We start from the raw sequence: 10330 nt of genomic DNA on the forward strand, positions 1-10330 counted from the left end.
TTAGGAACGAGGGGGTACGAACCAAAACACTTCCTGACCCCAAAAATTAGGATCTGATGAAGACTGAGTCTCATCCTGGGATCCGAAAGGTTTTGGCCTATCCTGGATGAACGCTTGATATGGAAATTTATCCTAACTGCGTTTCTCAAAGTGGGGAGCCTCCTGGCCCACTTCCCATTTGGGAAAAAATAGCCCCTTTGGGTCATAATGTGCCATCTAGAGTTGCCACTTAGGCAGCCAGCCCTCTCCCACCCCTCCTTGCCCACCCAGAGCCCCAACGCCATGCCTGCCCCTACCCTATCCCTTGAGACTTGAATGCACTTTGAGCCGCAAGTGCCCCTGGCAGAATCTGAGCAGCAACACAGCCCTCACCAAGGTTTTCACGGGGATTAGTGGAAATTGTCACTTGTGGGGCGCTTACTAGTACTGTGGCAAATGTGGTCCAAGACCTGGCCCACACAGCCACGGGTTGACATTTGTGTTGCTGAGTTAATAATTCTCAGATCTCAAAAGACCTAGCCAGCTTCTGAATTTTGTATTTGACTTTTTTTTTTAACAAAGAGCATCTATTTTTTGTGCAAAAATAGAAAGAAATGGGACAGAGCTCTGTTTAGCTTTTCAGCTTTTGAGGTTGGGCAGCTAAACAGCCCTTGGGTACCAGATAGGAATATTTTGCTTCTTAGATGATTTAGATAAGAATCTAGACTCTTAGCTTTTGTGAGCGTTGCCTGCCGTGTTTACCTTGCTCCAGGTGTTTATTTCTGTCATCATCACCTTCGTCATCTGCAGTCAGTCACATCAGTCACCCGCACACAACTCACAGTCACCCACCCATTGGTCACCTGCGCCATCGTCATGACACGATATCGACCTCATCGCCTCATCGTCCTCCAACCACCGCCCAAGCCCTCTCATCCTGACTCAAAGCCTGACCAGCATCTGCCCAAACTCCCAACACCCCACTCCCCCCCACCAAGCCATTGGTCTCTTCACACCCCGTCCTTTGTCATCCTGATTCCAAGCCCCGCCCTACCCTCACCACTTAAGTCATCTGCACTCTGCAGAGTCCCTCCTACCCGCCTCTGTCCCCGCCAGACCCCTCCCTGCCTTCAGCCCTGAGTCTCCAGCCCCTCCCAGCCTCACCCCTAAAACCCAGTAACCTCCTGACCACTGTCATCACTGCCAAGCCCCTTCCCCTTCCCCTCCAGCTCCCGTCCCCACCACCCCTCCTGTCCCCCCATCCTTCCCCTCCTGTTAGCCCACCCCTCCTTTCCTATCACCCCTACCCTTCCCCTCCGATCCCCCTCATCCTTCCCCTCTGATCCCCCCCAGCCCTCCGTTTCTATCACCCCCACCCTTCCCCTCCCTTCCCTCACCCCAAACCCCTGGATCCTCTGCCCCAATCTCTGACAACCGCCCCAAGTCCGTCTTCCTCCCCAACGAAGTCATTCAAGTCACCATCTCATCTCATTTTGAGTTCGTTTTAAGAAATAAAAAAATTTAAAAGACAAAAAAAAAGAATTGTTGGCATGTGTCAGGCGGGCGTCTGGTACCCCGCCTGGCCTCTCTCAGCGTGAGACCTGGACTGAGTCTGCTAACGATTCTGTTCCTCAGTTTCCCCAAATACAAAATTCTAAGATTGGTGAGACGATCAAATTCTCTATGTTTTCGATCTTGATGCTGTAGAGAACAGCCATGTTCCCCTAATAACAAGAAAAAGACGTCCCACGGTCGAGGTATCCTTGACCAACTCCCCATTCATTCATTTGCTCACCGTCCGCAACTCATCTGATCAGGAAGCATTTCCAGGCACCTGCGGAGCACTAGGCAGTGTGCGGGAGCTGCGGGGCAGGCAGGACGAGGGGGCAGTCTGGAGGGGGGCGGACACACAGCTGTCCCCAGGGAGCCCAGCGCGGTGCTGGTCACATACCGTGGGAGTGGAGGGTCCTGAGCAGACACCTCCCTTGGAGAAGGGCCACCATCTTACCTTCCCACGCAACAAATTATTACCAGCACACGATGAGGCCGTCCCTCCCAAATTCCACAGTGCCCACCACTCGCACTACCCCCCTCCGTGCCACAGGAGCAGCATCAGCAGCCTCGCCACGGTCTTCACGTCATGCAGAAATGGCCATTCCATGTTCTATGGCCACCAGATTCTGCTGAGAGTGTCGGGATCCTTGACTGCCCGGCCACACCTTGTGTGTGTCTGGTGTAGTATGTAGTTTGCAAAACCAACGGAAAAGCTCAAAACAGCGACCCAAGACATAATCACTAATTCGGTCCCAAATTAGGACAGGAGGAGGAGGAGTGTCAATTTTGTCACCAAAATGTTTTAAAAAATGTCCTTGTCGCTCTTTTTAGCTTTCCCGTTTACTACCGGTCCAGACATGCAAAAAAACCTTGTTTATTGAAAAATAAACAACAAGGGCTAGTCTTGTGTCTGTGTCGTTGATTTCGCGTGTGCCGGGCTACGCTGGTCCCCTCCCATAGGGGCCTCAGGCTCCGGGCAGGGCGGGCATGGCGGGCAGGGCGGGCAGGGCGGGCAGGGCTCATGCTTTCCAGGGCTCTGCTTCGGCCTAACACCCAGCCCCTCTCATGTGGCCAGGAGGCCTCAGGGCTAAAGGGTGAGCCCGCCCAGGTCTGTGCACACCCCTTCTAGACCATACTCTTGGAACCTGGGAGTTTCTGGTTCAGAGGGTCCTGAGATGACCTCCAAGGCCCACATGGGCCTTGTGCCTGTCTGTTTCCCGAGGCGGCTCTTTGTGGGTGGCCTGGAGGGAGCTGGGTCATGAAGGTGACAGGTGCAGGGGAGGGGGTTCCATATGGGAGCATGAGAGTGACCATGCTCAGGGCCAGTTCTCCCCATGCACCAAGGTCCAGCGCAGAACTCAGAGGGGAGTCCAAGTGCCCCACGCTGGTGTGGGGCCTTCCGGGGCTTAGTGAAGGGGCACTCGCCCAGGAGAGGGGCTAGGACATAGTCTACGTGCTACTTAGTGAGGGGCCTTGCAGCCTTTCAAAACTTCCCATGGCAGCTGGATGGGCTTCCCTGGGCTCCTCAGGCAGGCCATGTACATCCCTCCCAGCGTGAGTGTGCTCAGCTCAGAATTCCAGTCCCAGAATGCCAGAGCCAGAGCGACCAGCTGAACCCAGGACAGAGGAGCCCAGGTCTCATTCCTTGACCCTAGTGGCCTGGGAGGCAGCCCAGGGTTTGGGTCCCCTCTCCACTTCCCCAGGGCCTATCCTTCCTCTCTCAGACTCTCCCTGGCCAGGGTGCTGCCACCCCCTCCAGCTCTCCAACCCTAGGTCCTGGGCTCCCCTGACACCCGCCTCCCTCCTTGGCCACCATAGCGGCCATGGTCCTGCCTCCTCCCCATCTCCTTCTGCCCTCTGCCCTCATAGCTGGGGCTCAGGCCCACTGTGCCCCTCAGTGTCCCTCTGGTCTCCCCACCCAAGGTCCTCTCTGGCTCTAAAACCCTGAATTAGGAACCAGGAGGTATGACCCAAAACACTTCCTGGCCCCCAAAATTAGGACTGATGAAGACCAAGTCTCATCCCGGGATTCGAAAGGTTCGTCCCCTCCTGGGTGAACACTGGACATTGAAATTCATCCTAACTGCATTTCTCAAAGTGGGGGCTTCCTGGCCCACCTCCTGTTTCAGAAAAATCAGCCTGTTTGAGTCATAATGTGCCATCTGGAGTTGCCACTTAGGCAGCCTGCCCCGTATCCCTCGATCTCACCCACCTACCCTCACCCACCCAGGGCGCCAACTCCATACTGCCTCCCACCCTCAATGCGGCAGAGCCCACAAGACGGACAGGCAGGGGCTAAACGCCAGACACGGATGCTGTCCTGAAACCTCTAGGGAAATAACATGACCACACTGAAGGTTCCCGAGTTAATAAATGCAGAAACATTGATGAAAGGGGGGAGTTTTCTAGGAAAATATTAATCCTCCAAATTCCTCAACGCAGCCAGCGGGAACAGAGTGATCCCCTGGGGGAAGACCCCATGGCAGGCAAGGCCAACCTGGTTTGGAGGCCACATTTGACCCTTTGAGGGAAGGGGGAAGGGTCAGGCTAGAGGAACTGTTCCACAGCAGACAAAAGGAAAAGAGGAAGGCCTTCCAATTTCATTTCCAGAGCTAGGAGAACCCCCTGGCTGAAACCTGACAAAGGTCACAAAACTTGAAAAGAAGTCACTGTCCTCACCCCTGAATAGAGAAACAAAATTTCCAGTGAAATAACAGCACAGCAAGGCAGCCACCTTTTTTGTGTATTTGTTTGTGGGTTTGTTTTGTTTTGTTTTGTTTTGAGACAGAGTCTCACTTTGTCATCCAGGCTGGAGTGCAGTGGGGCGATATCGGCTCACTGCAACCTCCACCTCCTGGGTTCAAGAGATTCTTGTGCCTCAGCTGGGCGCCACCAAGCCCAGCTAATTTTTGTATTTCCAGTAGAGATGGGGTTTCACCATGTTGCCCAAGCTGGTCTCGAACTCCTGACCTCAGGTGATCTGCCTGCCTCAGCCTCCCAAAGTGCTGAGATTGCAGGTGTGAGCCACCGCGCCTGGCCTGCAGCCAGGTATTCTTTTTTAAATGTGTGGTCATGTGTAGCATTTTCTAGGAAAGCAGGTTTAATTTAACATTAGGAAATGCAGTAGTTGTGTTGAGCCTGGAGTGGTCGTAGAAGGAGGGGACAGTGATGGTCACCTAGAGTCCCTACTAGACAACCCTGGAGCCAGGCTTGGACTTGGGAGAAGAAACCCTGATTACAGGCCCAGTGGCCAAGAAGAGCCCAGGGGTGGGGATGGTCCAGAGGCAGAGGGTGAGCTTGGGGTTTGAGGGATTACTGCTGTGAGGGGCCTTTGCACAGTGCCCTGGACTAGGGAGCAGCAGCAGAAAAATCCCCAGTGAACTCCACATAGAGGAAGAGGCCCCGTGCAGCACCTGGAGCAGGTGCATGGAAGGTTCCTGAAGGAGAGCTGAGAAGGAGGGAGTGGGGAGGGGATGCGGAAACTGGGGATAAGACAGAGAGGGGGGCTCTATGGGAGCCTACGTGGTCAGGACCCATTCAGACCCCTGACACAGGCTAACAGCTGGGCAGCTTAAGGCAGGAGCTCAACTAACTGGGCCCCTGGGCCTGGGAGTGTCTGTCAATCCACACTGCAGGTGATACGCTTTGGGTCTTAGGCCCTGTGGCTTTCTTTCTTCAGTGACTCTCTCCCACAGCTGAGGAAGAAGAAAATATTGGCTCCCCACGTCACCCAGCCAAGACCCTCATTCAGTGAATCCCACATATCCTGTTCACAGGAAGGAGAGGGCCCAGTCCCGACTCACAGCTGGGGAGGAGACATGAAGGTCCCAGCTCACTCAGACTGGCTGGTGGCTCAGCTGCACCTAGAAGTGCATCCGGCTGTGGTCACTGGGGCGCCGTGGCCATGACAAAGATGCAAACACTGGAGTTGACCAAATTTCAACTCGAGCACAGGTCACAGGAAAAAAACTACATGATACCAATGCAATAGGTGCCAGAGGGAATCTGATAAAATCAAAACAAATCCCAGCAAACTAGGAAAAAAGTATATATCTCCTTAAGGGTCAGAAAGGGCATCTGTCTTAAACTAACGTTTACTATCCTATTAGTCAGTAAAACCTAAAGGTAAGTAAGGCCATGGGTTATACAGCAGTTAAGGGCACTGGCTTTACATGTTGGCTCTGTCCCTTGGGCCCATAATATCTTCATATTTGCTTCCTCACCTGCAAAGGAGTAGTCATGGAGAGCAATGAGTACCAGTGTTGCTCTAGGACTTCTAGCCCATGTAATAAGACAAGAAAAAGCAAAACATGGAAAGGAGATTAAATGATGATGATGATTGTCTACCAAAAACCTCAAGAGAATGACCTGAAAGAACAATACGAGAAGTCAGTTAGTAGGATACGCATGCTACCTACACAAACCTAAATACCAATAGCAACTCATTGCTAAAAAATAAGGATTTGAGTAATTAGAACTTACTATTATAAACTTGTCAATTATCCCCAACATTAATTTATAAAATTTTAATGTTATCTATTTGCATTAGGTCCTTAGACAATAGAATTCTGAAGTTTATCTGAAAAAATAAGATAGCGAGAACAGGCAAGGAAAAAAAGTAATGAAGGGGCAGCTTGCACCATCGGATATTAAAACAGAGAGCTAAAAAAAATTGTGTGTCTCAGGACTGATACAGAGTCAATACTTAACATTGGTTTTCTAGGAATGAGGGGATAAATGAAGGAATGCAAGAATGATAGCTTTTGAAGGCATCTAGATCCGCTGCTTCAGCTACTTATTTACAAATGCAGAAACCGAGACCAAAAGAATGACCAGCCTAAGCTTCCTAACTGAGGATAACTTTTCCCCCCAGGAGACATCTGGCAATGTCTGGGACATTTTTCTTTTCTTTTTCCTTTTTTTGACATAGAGTAAAAAACTCCATGACACGGAGTCAAAAACTCCATGACACGGAGTCAGAGACTCACTCTGTCACCCAGGCTGGAGTGGCGTGGCACGATCTCGGCTCACTGCAACCTCCACCTCCTAGGTTTGAGTGATTCTCCTGCCTCGGCCTTTCAACTAGCTAGGATTACAGGTGCATGCCATCACACCCGGCTAATTTTTGTATTTTTAGTAGAGATGGGGTTTTGCCATGTTGGCCAGGCTGGTCTCGAACTCCTGACCTCAAGTGATCTGCCCACCTTGGCCTCCCAAAGTGCTGGGATTACAGGCATGAGCCTCCACGCCCTGCCTTGGAGACATTTTTCATTGTCAAAACTGGGTGGCATCCAAAGGATAGAGGACAGGGATGCTGCTAACCAGCCTGCAAAGCACAGGACGTCTCTGCAACAAAGTATCATTTGGTCCCAAATGTCAATAATGCCCAGGTTGCAAAACTCTGGTGTAAGGTTGGTGAAAGGGCAGAAGTGGAGCCGTTAAGAATAACAGTACACAACTGTGTCAGGCTCTGTGCCAAGTACTCCAAATGCATAATCTCAGGCAGTTCATTCAACAACCTACAGGGTGAATAATATTGTCTTCTGTTCCCGATGATGAAATTGAGGCTCAGAAAAGTGAAACACATGTTCATGCGCACCTGGTTAGGAGTGGTAGGGCTGAGCCCTGTGTCCAGACCTCCAGAGGGTACATGCCAATTCTCTCTCCACTACCTGATGCTGCCTTCTGATTTTTAAACATAATTTATTCCAAATTTTCTTAGAATTAGCAACGGTGCTTCGCCGGGAGCTTCAGGGAAATAGACCATCTCAGGCAGCATCACTTCCTGCAGGTCATCAGTAAGAATCCCAGGAGAATGAGGTTCCATCCTTGGTCACTTCAGGGTGGAACTTCTGTGAGTACCTCCTTTTCCACCCATCCACTCATTGTGGAATAACCCACTCTACTCCGAATGCCCCCCTTCCCCTGCCTAGTGGAGTTAAGATGTCACTTTGCCAAGTTGAAGATAAGGATGGAATCAAAACCCTTTGCTGCAATTAATATCAATCATAACAACACCCAATTTTGTTTTGTTTTATTTTGAGATGAGATCTGACTCTGTCCCCCAGGCTGGAGGACAATGGCACCATCACAGCTCACTGCAACCTCCACTTCTCAGGCTCAAGTGATCCTCCTCACCTCAGTCTCCCCAGGACCTGGGACTACAGGTGTGAGCCACTACACATGGCTAATTTTTGTATTTTTTGTAGAGACAGGGTTTCACTATATCGTCCAAGCTGGTCTTAAGCTTGTGGGCTCAAGCAATCCACCTGCCTTGGCCTCCCAAAGTGCTGGGATTTCAACCGCGAGCCACTGCACCTGGCCCCAGTAATTTTTTTAATGCTAAGGCACTGCAGTTAGCACTTTATTTTTTTTATTTTTTATTTTTTAATTTTTTTTTTTTTTTTGAGACAGAATCTCACTCTGTCGCCCAGGCTGGAGTGCAGTGGCCGGATCTCAGCTCACTGCAAGCTCCGCCTCCCGGGTTCACGCCATTCTCCTGCCTCAGCCTCCCGAGTAGCTGGGACTACAGGCGCCTGCCACCTCGCCCGGCTAGTTTTTTTTTTTGTATTTTTTAGTAGAGATGGGGTTTCACCGTGTTAGCCAGGATGGTCTCGATCTCCTGACCTCGTGATCCAGCCGTCTCGGCCTCCCAAAGTGCTGGGATTACAGGCTTGAGCCACCGCGCCCGGCCAGCACTTTATTTTTTATTTTATTTTATTTTATTTATTTATTTATTTATTTATTTATTTATTTATTTATTTATTTTGAGACAGAGTCTCGCTCTGTTACCCAGGCTGGAGTGCAGTGGTACAATCTTGGCTCACTGTAAGCTCCACCTTCCAGGTCCGTGCCATTCTCCTGCCTCAGCCTCCCGACTAGCTGGGACTACAGGCGCCTGCCACCATGCCCGGCTAACGTTTTGTATTTTTAGCAGAGATGGGGTTTCACCATGTTAGCCAGGATGGTCTCGATCTCCTGACCTCGTGATCCGCCGGCCGCCTCGGCCTCCCGAAGTGCTGAGAGGCATGAGCCACCGCGCTTGGCCTTCACTTTATCAGACTTTTCAGGGATTATTAGATACTGGCTCTGAATTACACTGATTTCTGAAGACCTAAAGCATCGCTGTGGTCCATCAGTCAGAAAAGGGGCTTTGGAAGTCATCAATGGAGTGATCAATGGAGTTTTATTCAAATCTGTCTCACCATGGGCCTGGCAGGTCCTTAAACCCACCCCAGTTCTAGAACTCAAAATCAGGATGGACACACTCAACAGCTGGCAGAATCTTCACACTGATTCTCTGACCCATGGAGAGGGGGCTATTATGATAGCAAAGGCCAAATGGAAGAAGCTACTAGAACTGCTCAACCTATGAAAATAGTACACGAGAAGTAATACTGTATTCTTGGAGGGATGGCAGAGATTAGTGCCCTCATCAAGGAACTTGAAAAATGAAAGGGTGGTGATTCCTATAATATCTTCATCCAACCCACCTATTTGGCCTGAGTAGAAAACAGATGGATCTTAGAGAAATTAGAGTAAATTATTATAAATTTAATCAGATGACAATTCCAATTTGCAACTGCTGTTCCAGATGTGGTTCCGTTGCTGGAGCGAATCAACACATCATCAGACACGGGGAATGCTGCCGTTGAGTTGGTGGGTGTCTCTCTTTCTCTATACCTGCTAGTGAAGAGCAGCAAAATAAGTTTGCTTCCCAATCGTATTGTTGGTAAGGCCAGCAGCTCATCACCACCATCCTACCAGAGGGGTAAACCATCTCTCCAACTCTACGGCATAATCTACCCCCAGGAACTTTGATTGTCTTTCCTTTACAAGCGCATCGCACTGCTTCATTATTTTGAAGTTATTCCGCCGACTGGACCTGGTTAGCAGGACGCATTGGTAAGACACTTGCATGCCAGAGGGTGGGAAATAAATCTCACAAAACTTCGGGGACTTTCCAGCTTAGTGAAAATTCTAGGACTCCAGTAGTTTTGGAGCATGTTGAAAGATTCTTTCCAAGGTGAAAGGAAAGTTGCTTCATCTGGTATCTCCTATCGGCGTGAAAGAGACACAGCTTCCAGTGCAGCTCTCTGGATTTCGGAGGCAGCATATACATAGTCATGCATCGCATGAGGATGTCTCGGTCAGTCACAGACTGTGCATATGAAGGTGGTTCCATAAGATTAGAATGGAGAAGAAATGTTCTCTTGCCTAGTGACGTCATAGCTGTTGTGATGATGTCGTGGTGTAATGCATTACTCGCATGTTTGTGTGATGGTGCTGGTGTAAACAAACCTACTGCACCACCAGTTCTATCAATCTACCAAATGCAGCTATGGATGGTACAAAATACTTGATAATGAGAATAAATAACTATGTTACAGGTTTATGCATTTACTCTATTATACTTTAATTTTTTAATTTTATTTTTATTTATTTATTTCTTTTTCCTGAGACGGAGTCTTGCTCTGTCACCCCAGCTGGAGCACAGTTCAGCGATCTTGGCTCACTGCAACCTCCACCTCCCAGGTTCAAGCAATTCTCCTGCCTCAGCCTCTCGAGTAGCTAGGATTACAGGTGATCGTCAACACGCCCGGCTAATTTTTTGTATTTTTAGTAAAGACGGGGTTTCACCCTGTTGGCCAGGCTGATCTCGAACTCTTGACCTCATGATCCTCTCGCCTTGGCCTCCCAAAGTGCTGGGATTACAGGCGTGAGCCACCGCACCTGGTTCTATTATACCTTTAATCATTTAGAGTGTACTACTTTTACTTATAAAAAAAGTGGGGCC

The sequence above is a fragment of the Macaca mulatta genome, chromosome 7, assembly GCF_049350105.2.
Source record: "Macaca mulatta isolate MMU2019108-1 chromosome 7, T2T-MMU8v2.0, whole genome shotgun sequence".
Lineage (NCBI taxonomy): Eukaryota > Metazoa > Chordata > Mammalia > Primates > Cercopithecidae > Macaca > Macaca mulatta.